The sequence below is a fragment of the Panthera onca genome, chromosome D4 (assembly GCF_046562875.1).
Source record: "Panthera onca isolate mPanOnc1 chromosome D4, mPanOnc1 haplotype 2, whole genome shotgun sequence".
NCBI lineage: Eukaryota > Metazoa > Chordata > Mammalia > Carnivora > Felidae > Panthera > Panthera onca.
Window position 1 is genome coordinate 3,177,536 of NC_138351.1, and position 16,739 is coordinate 3,194,274.

The 16,739-nt window shown below is 45.7% G+C and overlaps 1 pseudogene; it reads right to left on the minus strand.

Annotated features, from left to right (window-relative positions):
- Window positions 1-1,357: 1,357 nt before the first annotated feature.
- LOC132663976 (U2 spliceosomal RNA) lies at window positions 1,358-1,532 on the minus strand (annotated as a pseudogene).
- Between the last annotated feature and the right edge of the window lie 15,207 nt (window positions 1,533-16,739).

Sequence of the window (16,739 nt, forward strand, 5' to 3'; positions counted from 1 at the left end):
TGCCCACGTAGCACTTAACCAGGAAGATTTCAAGTATGGTAAACGTGCAAAGTGTCAGAAGGAAAGACCTGGGCCGAGGAGAAATGAGAAAACCATCAGAGGGAGGAACAAATATTTTTAAGGAAACGACACTTGTGTATTGTGATATGCTAAACTATCAATGACAACTGGAGTAAAGAACTGTATTATTATTTTTTAATACACTTTAGCTTTTGGAGATTTAGGATTAGATTCACAGCAAAATGGAACAGAAAGTACAGAGTACCCCCCACGCCCCTGTGCCCCTCCAGAGCCGTCCCCGCCATCAACATCGCCAGCAGATGGTGCACGTGTTACCCTGCACGGATGCGTCACATCACCCGGGGTCATGGTTCACGTCAGGGTCACACTTGGTGTTGTATATTCTGTGGGTTTGGACAGATGCATGCTGGTACCCACCATTAGAGTGCAGTGGTAGTTCCAGTCCCTAAAGATCCTCAGTGCTCTCTACCTCTCCCCTCCCCCACCCCCAATCTCTGGTCTCTTTCCTGTCTCCATAGTTTTGCCTTCTCCAGAATGTCTTGTAGCTAAAATCATACAGTATGCATCTTTTCAGACTGGCTTCTTTCACTTAGTTACATGCATTAAAGTTTCCTTCATGTCTTTTCATGGCCTGATAGCTCATCTCTTTATAGTGCTGACTAATATTCCATTGTCTGGATGGACCACAGTTCATTTATCCATCCACCTACTGACGGATGTCTTGGTTGTTTCCAAAATTTGGTGATTTTGAGCAAAGCCGCTGTAAACACTCATGAGCAGGCTTTTGCGTGGATATAGATTTTCTAAATCCCGAGGCGCATGATTGCCGGATCCTATGGTAAGTGGATGTTTAGTTTTGTAAGAAACAAACTCTCTTCCAAAGCGGCTGCACCAATTTGCATTCCCACCAACAGCGAGAGAGTTCCTGTTGTTCCACATCCTCTCCAGGGGTTGGTGTTGTCGGTGTTCTGGATTTTGACCATCCTGATAGGTGTGGAGAGCTGGATTATCTTCAGTGCTGGGATCAGCATCCGAGTGTGGGCATGGTAGTGGTTGTTTTCATCTCTAATACTGTTTTTATGATTAAATACCTAGAAACATCTTCCAGTTTAGAGGAAGCACTTGTCATTATGAAACCAGGGTTGACTTGTGCAGATCGGAACAGGAAAATCATCCTTTTACTGCACAACAATCAGCACTCTTGTCACATGGAAATGAAACATTACAACAAAAGATGATATATATATATATGTATATATATATATATATATATATACACACACACACAGATATATATATATATATATATATATATATATATATATGTAAGATGTTAAGATGTTACATATTTTTAAAAACTCAAAATGCAATTTTAAGTTTTTTTCTTAAATGTTTCTCTTTCCTTTAATGCATGCATTGCCACACCCCATAAAGAGATGGGAAAAAAATCAGATTTAAACAGGAAAGAACAGAGGCTACATTCGATCTTAGCCAAAAGGCCAAGAGGCAACTGCACATATAATTCAGAGTAATGATTTTCAGTGATGTTTTAGGGAGTTACAAATATAGAAAAACAGGATGTTGTGACAAACTCATCAAGAGGTGCTAGGCGCTAACGAGAAATTCCTTTGATTCAGGGAGAGGGAGAAAGTGCCAGTGAGTTCAGGATCAGTGGCAGAGCTCTTCACTGAGTCACTTACAGAGACAAGACAGGCTTCATCTTGGAAAAGAGGCTCAGGCAGGAAGCCCCTGGAGCCCTCTGGACCCCAGTTCCCTCTTCTGGAACGAAAAAGAGGGGGCTCATGATATGGTAGTCATTAACTTTGCTCCCCTGTTAGATAAATACAGACTAACTTCTTATCTAAAACCAGGTATGACATTATTAAGGTACTTGAGACAATGAGAAATGGTCAGTCCAGCCTCAGACTCTTGTAGAGGACACACTGGCCCTGGCCGTGGGGAAGGAGGGTGCAGCAGTCCTGGGGTCACCACACACTGTGGGCTGAAAGGAAACTAGAGACCCCTTGAGATGCCCCCTTAGGCCCCTAGCGTGCTTGCTCCAGCCTTCGGGCTTGCTTCTTAGCTTGGTGTTTCCGCCATTTGGAAAGCTCCTAAAAAAGAAATATTCCAGTATTTTGACATGGTTATTTCAGAGATAGCCTGGATGCTAACATTTTTTTTTTTTTGAGAAACATTTACTTTCACGTAATCAGAACTCCATCCTGGTATTATCAATCACTTTGGAGAAATTGTGGCAAATTTGGTGCTTTTCTTACAAAACCATGCAAGCTTTGTGAAAACCTTCCTTCAATCATGATCTGCTGAAATGGTGTTTGTGGGTCACTTCCATACAAGAAATGTAAAAAAAAGAATTAAATGAATCATGTTATCCTCCTCCATGACCCCAACCTTCCCCACAAACAATAATTGGAATTGTTTCAAAATGCCTCCACCCCTACACAATGAATTTTTGACAAAGTAATTTTATGGCGCTTGAACTTGATCAATAAATTCTGGTCAATACCATTGAAGGTGAGTTTGCCTAATATGGCGGCCACATCATTGGATCCCAAATGTCACTGGGTCAGTGGGGGCTGCACACAGCTCATCTTTGTGACCACAATTGAGTCCTCAGACAAGTAAATCAAGACAAAATCATTTGCCAAAGACACATACAGAAGGTCTTTTGTTTGTTCTTGTTTTTATCTGGTAGTTTTCTGATCCTGAAGCTTCAATTTCTGAAGACATGAATTTTATCTGTTAAAAACACCCATAGATTTTAGAGCGTAAGGTAAAAGTTCTTATGTTACAACATGCAACTGGGTCTAATCTATTTCAATACTTTTTTTAATCATGGGAGAAGCCAGGGGATTTATGAGATCTACCTAAGACATTAACCAGACTCCCCCTCTTCAGTCTCTGATGTGCACAAGAGAGATGTATAACTCCCATCTGCTTGTAATAAGAATAAAAGTTTAAAACCTGAGGTTTTATTGTTACCTTAAAGAATCAAATCTTTTATTTGAAATAAGAAAACTGAAAACCAATTTAGGGAGGAAGTCTAACGTCCCCTGGAGCAAATGTGAGTTTCTTTCAGCTTAGAAATAATAATAAGCTGTGGTGTCTGAAAGGCAAACGCTTTCTTCTTTTAGAGAGAGCATGGCCATGACCACGAAGGAGCACCTCTCAGCTCAGTCCTGCTGCCCTGACCTGTCACCTGGAAGTTACCTCTCCTGTGACCACCACTGGTTTTCTTGAAACTTCGAGTCTGAAATTGGCTTGGAAGGTCTACAGGTGAGCACATATGTATTTTGCTTTCTTAAGAGAAATTCCCATGATCTGAGGGTGATGTTTTTGCAGGAGTCTGTGTCCTTGGCCAGATTCCCATTTCCTAGATTTTCTTATGCTGAGATGCTTAGTCCAATCTCATTAACTACTTTATTCACCCGTGACCAAAACTAGTTTAAATTCTTACCTCTCTCAGAGAGGTTCACAAATTGATGAGGGGGAAATTATTTGTTCTTTAAAAGCACTTGAGAACCTATCAGAAATGTTAGACTGGGCCACTTTTATTAATTAATTTATTTAATGTTTATTTATTTTAGAGGGAGGGAGAGGGAGAGAGAGAGGGGGAGAGAGAGAGAGGGAGACACAGAATCCGAAGCAGGCTCCAGGCTCTGAGCTGTCAGCACAGAGCCCGACGCGGGGCTCGAACCCACCAACTGAGAGATCATGACCTGAGCCAAAGTTGGATGCTTCACCGACTGAGCCACCCAGGTGCCCCAGGATTAGGCCAGTTTTAAAAATCTGTATACTGCAGAATACGATGATATGCAAAATATTGGAAGAGATAGTCAAACAAGTTGGGAGAGACTGGGTTACGATGGGATTAAAGGACATTTTAATCTCAGGACTTCTCAGACTCTTCCTTTGCCTGCACCACAACCCAACATCCTCAGTCTCAGCCATCAGGTATATACAGTGGGAATTTGAATGTTCATCCGAAAACCAGAAGATGAAAACATAATGGTCCCAAATCACCAAAGCTATCACAGATCTTCCCACATCCATGTAGGAGCAGTTCTGTAATAAAGACCATAACAATGGATTGCACAAATTATTAATGAATTAGGAAAAGGAAAATGACATAAGTCTTCAGAATGAAACAGTTATGCCCTTAGCCACTTGGTGAGATTTCCAAAATACCAAGACTGAAGGGTGGTGTGCATAGCACCCCCTGGTGAGGAGACATTGCACCAAGGCTTTATGGAGAGAGAGTAGACTGGACAGACATTTGGGAACAGAGCACACCAGGCTGTGGAACCAGCTGTGGCGTTGCCCCACGTGGGACCTCACTTGGCACGCTTGAGGATGTGTGAAAATTGTCTAAGTATAATGAAGGAGATGTTTCAGATCAGTGCAGAGAGGATGAACAGTCCAATGAGTGGTTTTGGAACAAATGAGTATCTCTTTGGAAAATATACACTATCTTATATTCCTAGTACACACACACACACACACACACACACACACACACACACACACCCCCCATAAGTTCTGGATAAATTAGGGAACTAAATGTAGTGACTTCCAGTTAGAGATAGTGGAATCAAGCACCTCCATTTATATTCTCTCCTTCCCCTGACCTCAGTAAAACTACGTGAAAGGATTTTTGAAAACATAAACCCACAAAGAGAAAAGGAAAAGAGACAGCAACAGATTTTCAGAAGCTAGAAAGCAGGGATGAGTAGAAACTGACCAAGCAGAACATGGAGAGCCAAATCATGAGCCAGCAGTGGGGAGGTCCAGGAGAAAAGGCAGCAAAAAATCCTCAGTCTCAGAAATTGGGAGCATCTGGGCCCTCAGGAGGAAAGACAGTGGGCTATGAATTAGAAGATCATTTAAAACCTGCTTAAGGAGCAGTGGACACTCATCTTATTCACCGTTCCTCACAGATGGAGACTCCTCCTCCCCCTAACAGAAAGCTGGAGGTTTGTTCCTTGGAGAGGCCAAGGAAAACAAGTCCATGTGGGGGGGACCCCAACTGGTTGACTTGAGATTCTTGCCCTTCTTCTCCAATGTGGCCCCAGGACTTGGTCTCTAGGAGCAAGTCTGAAGGTGTGCCTTTGGTGATTTGGAACCAAGCCAAGCAGAAGGACCTAAATACATTAGAAACAGGGATCCCTCCCACCCCCACCCCAGACATCTCATCCCTCCCACCCTACAGTGAAGCTCACTGGGCACAAAGAACTCACACATCAGCAGACAGCCAAGAGGCACAAATGCTTAAACAAACCCACCAGATGAATGACAGGGATGGGAACAGACAGGAGGGGCACCTGGAAGGTGCAGAGGCTGCATATGAAAAGAAAACTAAAAATCATTAATGTCCTCAGAAGGCCGAGAGGAAATATTACACTTTGGGGGGAAAGCATCAGCAAAGGAATAGCTAGAGAACTATAAATTTAAACTAGGATATCAGAAAAGTCACACTGGATGATATATTTGACAATGCTAATCTTAGGGACTCGTGTTCACGGAAACACATCATAGGAGTGAAAGGCAAGCCACAGGATAGCAGAAAATATTTGCAATCTTATCTCCAATGAAATAATAGTATCCAGTACACATAGGGAATATCTATAAATACATAAAAAGATAGAAAACCAATAGAAAACTGGGCAAAAGGTTTGGTAGTCACTTTATAAAAGAGAACATTCAAATGGGTATGAAAAGGTGTTCAACTTCAAGAAGAAGCAACTTAAGACCACCTGATATACCAGCCACCAGAGTAGCTAGTGAGAAACAAACATACTAACAACCCAAGTATTGGTGAGGATGTAAAGTGATCAGAACAATAACACTCTGTTGCAGGAGTGCCAGTTGTTAAAACCGCTTTGGAAAACTGTTTGGCAACATCTACTAATGTTTGATGCATTCAATAATTCTACTCCTCGGTATATACCCAACAGAAACACACACATATATTTACTAGAAGACACCTACAAGAATGTATCTATCTGCAGCAAAATGGACAAATAAACCGTGGTATATTCATTCAAAAAATACCATACAGAAATGAGAATGCACACAAGATAAATGAATTTCACAAACATAACGTTGAGTGAACAAAGCCAGACACAAAGGAATAGAATTCTGTGTGATTCCATGTGTATGAAGTTCAAAACCAAGTAAAGCTAATTTATAATGTTAGAAACAAGGAGCAGCTGTTTCCTTTAGGAATGGCAGTGCCTGAGAAAGGCACAGAGGCATCTGGTAATGTTGTCTTTCTAGACCCGAGTGCTGGCCACATGAGTGTTCTCACTTTGTGAAAATTCACACAGTTGAACACTTGATTTGTGTGTTTTGCTATATTTAATAGAAAGTTACTTATAAAACCATACTAGAAAGGTGGAAGATGAAGATATGGGATGCTCTCAGGAAATACAAAACAATGACCATGATTACAAATGGAGAGAAAGATGAAACGAGACAAAAAAATCTAGAAGACCAACTTCAGAAGGGCCAACTTCAAATGAAGTGAGTTTCTGAGAGAACAAATTGAGTGGTGGGGGTAGGAATTAAAGAAATACTTCAAGAAAATATCTCATGACTAAATATTTGAATTGTCAAATTGAAAAGATGCACCAAGTTTGGACCACATTAAATGATAATAGTCCCCCATCAAAGCACATCATCACTGATTTTCAGAATCCTGGGAACAGGAAGATAATTTCGTGTTCCCATAGAGAAAAAGTAGATCAAATACAAAGAATGGGAATCAGAATAACCTTGAAATTCTCAACAACAACGGAAGCTAAAAGACAATGGAGGAATGCCTTCAATATTGAGATTGCCATCTTTTATACCCAGCCGAAGTATCAAATATGGAGCTGGATAAAGACATATTTAGATGTGAAGTGCTCAAAAAATTTACTTCCCATTCCCCAGGAAGCTGAGAGGATGTTCTTGACCAAAATGAGGAAATAAAACAAGAAAAAGTATGATCTAACATTCAGGAAACAATAAGCTCCAAATGAAAGAGGTGAAAAGAACCCCAGGATGATACAGGGGGAGATTGCAGGATGCCACATGGAGGTAGGTCTGCAGAACCATCAGCCTGGCCACAGATCAGAACTCAGGACATAGTTTCAGGAAGATGATATTGTGCTAATGTGTATGAACACATCAAGAGAAGCTCTTCACAAATGGAGTAGAACTTGAAATTAAGTGGTAAATATATATATAAATAATCAATAAGAGACTGTTAGTAGCTCATGAAAAAAACACAAAGTTTTAGGGTTTGTAGGGTAGCAGTCGAGAGTACAGAATATAAATCCAGAATGTCTGGGGTTCAAATTCTAACAAAGACTGACTTACCTTGATCAAGTCACTTGACCTCCCTGGGCCTCAAGTGTAAAATCAGGGTTGTTATAACAGTCTTTGGAAGAGATTTGTGAAAACTGAAGTCCTTGGAAGCCTGCCCAGCTCAAAGAAAGCGCTGTGTGAGCGTTAACTATCATCATTGTTACCACCAGCACCACCATAATCATTGTGGTCCAGCTGGTGGTTCAGCTGTGAAGGGTGTGACTATAATAGAATGCTGAGATTTTTAAAAAATTCTATTCAACTAGATAGGGAAAAAGAGAAGACAGACATTGCTTTGGGATCAGGGAATGGGAAGAAGAAAACCATCATCTTCCCCTTGGCGAAGTCTTAGATACTTTTTACAACTAAAAAATAAAGAAGCAGCAATATACACATGCTTGTTTGAGATAGGGGTGGATATCAAAAGAAATAGCTAAGAGAATTGCCGAGAGCTGCTTTGTGAGGGCAGAAAATGGGGGAAGTGTTATTCTTTGTAACAATCTTCAAAAAATATGTGCAGATATACTTTCATTTTAAAAATTAAAATTAAATTTTTCTTCAAAAAAGAAGTCTCCAGGACAGATGGTTTCACTGGAGAATTCTACCCAGTATTTAAAAAAGAATCAATGCCAATAATGCACAATCTTTTCCAGAAAACATGAGAGAGCATTTTCCCATTTCATTTTATGAAGCCAGTTTTATACTGACACCAGATCCAAAGCCAGGACCAAAAAGGGAAACTGCAGACCAATATCCCTCCTGAACGGAGATGTAAAACCCACTGAGAGTACTGGCAAATAGGATTCAGCAGCACTGAAAAGGAATTACACACCGTGACTGAACAAGGTTTATGCCAGGAATGCAAATGAGTTCAATATTCAAAAGCCAGTCAATGTCATTCACCATATCAACAAGAAGAAATTTCATGTGATCATGTCAACTGATGCACAAAAAACATTTGAAAATTTCAAAATCCATTCATGATAAAAAAAAATTCCAGAAAACAAGGAATAGGGAGGAACTTTCTCAACTTGATAAAGAACCCACCTGCAGGAAGCCCATGGCTAACATCTGCATAACGGTCAGATGTCCCCCACAACTGGGCACAAGACCGGGATGCCCACACTCCACACTAGTAATCCACCCAGTTCCGGAAGGTGTAGCCAGAACTCAGAGCAAGAAAGGAAATACAAGGCAAACAGAGTGGAGTCTCATATTTGCAGGAGTGGTGTTCTCTAAAGATGCCATGAAGCCCGAGTTTGCAAACACCACACCACCTCAACATTCAGCATTCTGGGGGGAATGCGGGGTTTGGTTCCTGAGAGCCTCCAGTCACAACAGTTTCAACAACCCAAATGCTATTTGTGTTACGGGGGTTTGTTTACTGATGTCCTAGTGAAACCAGACCGTGTCTTCAGGCTGAAACCCTACTCTTCCATGTAACCCTTTTCTCATTAACACTTAGCAGGCAGTTTTCAACTTCTTCCCCAGCATCCCGATCTGCACAACCTGTCCACCTGCAAGCTTAACATTTTTATCCTGTACCACTTTCCACCACGTGTGAGCCAGATCTGCTGAGAAGAGTTTAGTGTCTTCCTGACCCTAGGTAATGTGACTGTCCATTGCTTTGGCTTTCTTCACAACCATGCCACCCACCTCACATTCTTTTATCAATGGTCATTTTGTGGATCCACAAATGTAGCCTCTTTTCCACTTTCTGTGTAATGTCTTCATGCAGTAGAGATGTTACGTTAGCACTTTCCAGAGCAGCCTCGTGTACAGTTTGGGGAATTTCCTCTTCCTGTTTCAGGATATCCTGTATTGTTGACTCACTAATGTTGAACTTGTGGCCAGTAGCACCATAACTTGTGCGTGAACAAAGCTTGTCTCGGACGTAAACTTTCTTCTGAGGCACATCACAACTTTTTGTGCTAGAAACACTAGACAGGACATCAGCACTACCCCTGGGGCCGTTTTAAACAGCGAAACCACCAATAAAAAAGCACAAAAATGCAGACAGTACGGCACTAAATGGACCGTGAAAGAGACATTTGTTCATAAGAAGGCAGAGCATTGCTTTGTTCAACATCAACAGGGAGCGTGGGCACTCAGCAACTGAATTTTTTCACCACTCAGGGCATGTTTGCAAATGACCATGAAAAGCACTGTGTGCATTATTTTTGGGTTACAAATAGATTTTAGTGAGTAAATGAATTTGCAAATACAGAATTCATGAATAATGAAGATCAACCAGACTTGCAAAACACATTGCTGACAAAGGACTGCTAGCTAGAATACATAAAGAACTCTCAAATTCAACAGTAAAAACATAAAGGATCCAATGGATGTGAAGAGACATCTCACTGGGGAGAGGTGTGAATGACAAATTAGGCACATCAAAAGATGTTCGACATCCCTCGCTGTCAGGGAAATTAAAACCACAGACAGATATCACTAGATATACGCAGACACCTGTCAGAACAGCCAACACAAAAATTTCCGAGAGGGCCACAGGCTGGAAAGGCTGAGGACGCACCCTGGTAGAATGCACGACGAGATCACCGTTCTCAAACACAGTATGGCAGTCTCTGGAAAGACCAAACATCCACTTACCATGAGACCCAGACCCAGCAGTGTTGCCCTGAGCATTTATCACAGAGAAATGAAAATTGATGTCTGTGCAAAAACCTGTCCGTGACTGTCATAGTACCTTTATTTACAATAGCCTGAAATTAGAAAACAAGGATGTCCCTCCGTGGGCGAACACTTCCACCCCGTGGCTCGTGCAGACCACGGAACATGGCTCAGCTGCACAAGGAGTCCACTGTTGGTGTGCCAACCGCTTGGATGGATCTCAGGGATCTCAGGCTGAGTGGAGAAGCCAACCTCAAAAGGTCACATACCGTATGCTCCCACTACAGAACATTCCCAGACAACCAGTTTTAGAACTGGCGCAGGTGGGGGTGGCGGGGTAAGGGGCAGGGGCAGCACAAAGGGCCACATGGGGGAGGCCTTTGTGGACATGGCGCCGTCGGGCATCTTGCTGGTGGGGTTGTGGGAACCTGCGTGTGGTGAGGTGTCACCCGTGTCGACTTCCTGATTTGGATAGCACACCATAGTTGTGTCAAAAGTCACCACCAGGGAAAACTGGGTGAGGGCGTATGAGCCTCCGTCTGTATTACTTTTGCAATATGCTGCAAATCTATACTTATTTCAAGATGAAAAGTTTTGAAACTTTGTGGGAGGCACGTCAAAGAACCTGCAGACGTGTTTTAAAGCCACCACACGCGCCGCAGACGCCTTACCCATCGGGTGAAAGGTCACATGATATCAGGCGGGGCCCCTGGGGGCCTTGAAAGAGGGCTGGAAAGAGTGTGGTACTGGGGTGGCGACTGGGAGAGCAAGCAGACAGCCCTGGGCGCGTCGGTAGGGAGAGGAATACAGAGTGTGCAGCATGGGGAACTGCCCCGAGCCGCGGGCACCCACCTTACGCAGGTGCTCTGGGCAGCAAACTGCTCCAAGCACGGTTTTGTGGGCCAGGCACTGGGGCAGGACTCAGCAGCACAATCCAATTGCTGTGTAGACGGGCCACGTGGTGGAGCCCAGCTTCCTGACAGGCTGGTGCAGAGGGTGTGGGTGGGCCTCCCTCACAGGCCTCCTCAGGAAGGAGGGGCTCAGCAGGACCCTTCTCCCCGAGGACTGGCGGCCTCCCCAGCAGCGTGGTGCAGCTTCCACAGGGCAGCTCGGGGCTTTTTCTGTTATACAGCCAATGACGCACATGAGGCATTTCAGACAAGTTTTCAAAGCATAAGGACTGGAATAACCACACGAGCACGTTGGTTTCCAGCCTTGCATGGCACACACATCCCCCGTTTTACAAAAACGGGATCACATCCTAGTCACCGTCACACTCACCCCTCCTTTAATTGCCCTCTTTTGGGGTCCTTCCTCTAAACTCATTACCACCCCACTCCTCGCCAGGGAAGCCCATTGCTTCCTCTATGTAACTGTATGCTAAAATACTTAAACACTTTTTTATTTAAACATATTTAAGTGTTCCTAAATTTTTTTTCATTTCACCAGAAAGGATTAATATTTTACACACTTTCCTGTCTCTTGCTATTCTCACTAATAATTTGGAAATACCTCAACACCGCTTGGTATAGACCTCATGCATTCCTTCCGAAGACTGCGTAATATTTCATGCAATGTGATTCCCACAATTTACGCAAGCATTACCCAACCGATGGGCAATTTGTTCTCAGGGGTTTTACCACGCGATATTTTTAGAAGAATGCTGCAATAAATATTCTTTAAAATTTTTTTTTAATTTTTTTTTTTTTTTTTAATTTTTGAGGGAGGGAGAGAAAGAGAGAGGGAGACACAGAATCCGAAGCAGGCTCCAGGCTCCGAGCTGTCAGCGCAGAGTCTGACTCGGGGCTTGAACACAAACTTTGGGATCATGTCCTGGGCTGAAGTAGGACGCTTAACCCACTGAGCCACCCAGGTGCCCCTACAATAAATATCCTTTTTTTTTTTTTTTAATTTTTTAATGTTTATTTATTTTTGAGAGAGAGAGAGAGACAGACAGAGTATGAGCAGAGGAGGGGCAGAGAGAGAGGAAGACAGAATCCGAAGCAGGCTCCAGGCTCCGAGCTGTCAGCACAGAGCTCAATGCAGGGCTAGAACCCGTGAGATCATGACCTGAGCCGAAGTCAGATGCTTAACCGACTGAGCCACCCAGGTGGCCCATTATTCTTATGTTTATGTATATGTCAGGTTTTTCTACTGTCTGTGTCCTCACGTGTGGGCTAGCTGTGTTTTTAATTTTAATACATATCTCCAGATTATTCAGCAAAGAGCTTCAGCAACTTACAGCAATGAATGAAGATCCTTTTCTACACATTTCTAGGAGCTATAGAGATTATGGTCTTTGGTAATTTTTGTAAATCTGCATATGCTAATTTTAGCATATCCTTGTCAATTGTTTCTATTTAAAAAAAAAATTTTTTTTTACATTTATTCATTTTTGAGAAACAGAGTGAGACAAAGCATGAGCGGGGGAGGGGCAGAGAGAGAAGGAGACACAGAATCGGAAGCAGGCTCCAGGCTCTGAGCAAGAGGTCAGCACAGAGCCTGATGTGGGGCTCGAACCCACGAACTATGAGATCATGACCTGAGCCGAAGTTGGACGTTCAACTGACTGAGCCACCCGGGTGCCCCTATTTGTTTCTATTTAATAGCTATTTATGTCTTGCTATCTTTCCATTTTTCTTATTATCGCTCAAGCGTTATTTATATATTATGCTATTAATTTATCTTTTATATGCATTGCAAATATTTTTCCAATTTAACATTAGTTTTTTGACTTATTTGGTATCTTTTGTTATTTACATGTGTATATTGTATATGTGTGTATTTTTATACACTGGTATATATTTTATAAATATATCAAATATATATTGTATATAGAAACATATATTTTGTATACAAATATTTTTAAATTTATGTATTTTAAAATATATATTTTACATTTTTAAAAATTTTTATGAAGTTGGGGCAGTTGACTGGCTTAGTCACAGAACACGTGACTCTTGATCTTGGGATTGTGACTTTAAGCCCCACGTTGGGCATAGAGCTTAAAAAATTTTTGTGTGTGGGGCACCTGGGTGGCTCAGTCAGTTAAGTCTCTGACTCTTGATCTCAGCTCAGGTCTTCATCTCAGGGTTGTGAGTTCAAGCACTGCATTGGGCTCCACACTGGGCATGAAGCCTACTTAAAAATTTTTTAAAAAAAATTTAAGGGGCACCTGGGTGGCTCAGTCAGTTAAGCGACCAACTTTAGTTCAAGTCATGATCTCATAGTTCATGAGTTCAAGCCCCGCGTCAGGCTCTGTGCTGACAGCTCGGAGCCTGGAGCCTGCTTTGGAGTCTGTGTCTCCCTCGTTCTCTGCCTCTCCCCCGCTCACACTCTGTCTCTCTCTCAAAAAAAAAATGAATAAATGTTAAAAAAAAAAAAAATTTTTTTTATTTTTTTGTGTGAAGCCAACTATGTCTCTCCAGAGTTTCTGGGTTTTAGTTTGGGTTGAAAAAAGTCTCTGAAGCTCGGGTTTGCATACTTTGTAGACGTCGTAGTATTTTGCTGTTTACCTTACCCCACCCCACCTGTCATTTGTACAGAAGAGCAGGACCCAGAGCGATGGCCGTGTGCCCCCGCCATTTACAAATGAAGCCAGCTTCTTGCTCTGCGCTGAGACCCCCTTTGGGACCAGCCAGCTGCCCGTGAGCCAGCCTCCAGTCCCACAGGTGGCTGCCCCGCTCCACGTCCAGGGTCACCACCGCCCTGTCCTGACCGCAGACCGCTTTCTTGGGTTTTTGTGCAAATGCTCCTTTGCAGCAGCAACGGGCTGGTGCCAGTGCACCCCTGCTCCTCCTGAGTACAGGTGGCTGCCTCTGTCTGGCGCGTGCCTGGTCCACGTAGCCACGTGGCTGGTCCAGCCAGGGAACCCCAGCAGAAGTGGGGGCCTTGTCCCCCGAACGACAGAGAGAGGGGGCTCGAGAGACCACGGGGCGTGGCGGCAATGCCTGGGCCAGTGAACCGCAAACCTGCCGTGCGTACCCTGAGCTCGGCGTCAGGAGGGATACGCTTCTTGCTTCCAAGCGTCTGGATATCGGAACCTCTTTGCTGCTGCAGCCTAGCACACCCCGACCTGAGCAAATGCTCCCGGGACCAGGGGACCAAACCCCACCCAAAGCACGATGCAAACAGCAAGAGGGGGTGGCCCTGTCCCACGCCGTCCCCACTGGACGAGTTCCCTGGAGCTTCTTACTCGAAGTGCGGTCCCTAGAGCATGGACCGCCCACAAGCTCAGGCCTCCCCAGGCCAGCGGGACGGGAGACCCCGGCCACCATCACCTGGCACCTGCTTCACCCACTGCGCTGGGGGCCCCTCCCTCGATCTGCAGCATTTACACACCAGCTATTGGCTTCCAGCGCTGAAAGTTTAGACTCGTGTGCACTGACCCAGCTCCGCTCTCACTTCCTGACTCTTAGACGAGGGCCCTCCAGGTCAGCCCTCCACAAGCCCCCCACACACAGGGGCAGAGCTGGGGGCGTGGGGGAGGCCGGATGTGGCTGCCGCAGGCACCTGCCCTCCCTGCCACCCGCCTCCACCCTGCAGACTTGGGGTTCCACGAAGGTCCCCCAGGCAGGCCCTGCACTTGCATTCTGCCTGTACGTCCGGCTCCTCCTCCAACATTGCCACGGTCTCCTTTCCAGCTCCCAAAACTACACGGAAATTTCCAGATCTACCATTAGTGCCCCCTCCCCCATTCTCTTCACTCTCAGTGGACTTTTTTTCTGCAGGATTGTGTTTCCATGTATCGCTATTGTCCTGAACCATTTCGGTAACAAGGCCTCAGTGATGTTCAAGACGGTGGTTCCCAAACATCAGCCCACGATACTGTGTAAGTGCTGAGAACGGAGGCCTCGAGCCGGGGCATCCACCCCCCCTGGACGGGGTATTTGCCACAGCAGCCTCAGGAGACCAGCAGGCACGCTCCTCCAGTGTTCTTCACGGAGCCCAGAAGTACAGGCTGGGCCCCGGCCCTGAGTCACCTCCTCCTCCCCCCGGGGCCCCTGCCTTCCGGATGGAGCCATCTGCCAGGCCAGCACAGGGCCCGTGTTTGCTCGTACCCCAGCTATGAAGCATCTGCAACACTTGTTGCTGATGAAGCAGAGCAGACCATCTATAGAGGGATACGGGTCGTTATCTTAACCTTGAAAGAAGCCGTGTTTGGAATCAGCAGCTTTGCAGGATTTCTGCTCTTGAGGCGTTTGCTATGGAGTGTTCCTCAGACTCCCCTTCACCGGAGCTATTCAGGCCCACAAGTGGATGCTGGGCTCTGCTGGCGTTTCTTTTTTCAAGTCACTCCACGTGGTATTGAAATGATTTTGATGGATCTACATCACCCCTGGCCACTGGGCACACGATCCGGGCCAGGGAGCTGCAGGACGAGCCGCAGGAATTGCGGGAGCTCCAGAAGCTGGGGCAGAGACAGGGAGGCCGGGATGGGCCCCGGGGGAGGCAGCGCGGGAGTGGGGCCCCTGAGTGTGCCTGCACCGGGCACCGCGGGCCCTGGGGGTGAGCTGAGTGTGGCTCAGCGGCCAGAGTCAGAGGCGGCAGAAATCCTGCGGCCCGAAGTAGGGAGGACAGGACGGAACCCCTCAGCTTGCGGCACATCCTGGAGGCCCAGAAGCACAGCCCCGTGGAGACGGTGGGGATGGGGTGCCGTGCGGGGTGCCTCTGCCAACGTGCGCTCCGTCAGGAGACGTTCCGCCCTGGCTGACAGCGCATGTTGCCATCAACATATGTAAACACATGGCGGTAAGCTGAGGTCAGTAGGCCGAAAGATACACCCACAAAAATGAGCATCAGAGATCTGTTTGTGGGTGGGAACAGCTCTGCCCCCACCGTGCTGACGGGGGTATGGAGAACCGCCAATCTCCCCTGCTCACCACCTCCGGCCACGTTGGTGGTATCTACGTCCACTGCCCTGGCCACAGCGGCCACAGCAGCTGGCTGAGGGACGGTGTGCAGCTCAGATCACTGGGGTTTTCAGTGTGGCCACAGAAGGAAAGGTGTTTGCCTCCAGTCTCAGGGTCAAGAGGAGCGGACGCCGGGTCCACATGTAGCCTCGTCCCCACTATGGTCCTAGTCAGGAAATGAAACCAGGAAGACCCGAGCAGAGACGGGAGAGAGACCCTCCTTTGCTCAGGACCGGTGGCCCTGAGCCCCATCCTCCCTGGACATCCCAGCTGCGTGAGCAAGTGAGTCCCCTGTTCGTCCCAGCTGCCCTGAGCTGGGATTTGCTCACTAGGGTGGTTTATAACTCACACAGGGTTTGGAACCTGCCCTGGCCTGAGGCTTGCGCCCAGCACGAAAATCGGGGGAGGTGAAGGCAGGGGCGTTGTGGAGTCAGCAGCCCTCCGTGGGGACCTTGCCTTCACTGCTGTGGGATTGGATCCCCTAGCTGCTCAGGCTTCATCTGCAGGGTGGAACATTCCAGAATACCAGGAGGGGCATCAGCCCTGATGGCTTTGGCAGGTAGGGGCTGAGACTCAGAGGCTGCCCTCCACAGGACTGCCCACAGGACTTGGCCAGGACCAAACTAGCATAGAATGTGCTAGACTTCCCCAGTTCTCCATCTCTGGGAAGGAGGTAGGCAGTGCTGTCCTTGGCATAGTGATGTCCGCTGAGGAACTGTACTGGAAATTTCTGTCTGCTCCGCTTGTTATGGGCTCATCTACAGTCTCCTGCACTTTGGCCTGGTTGGCAGATGGGTCTCCTGT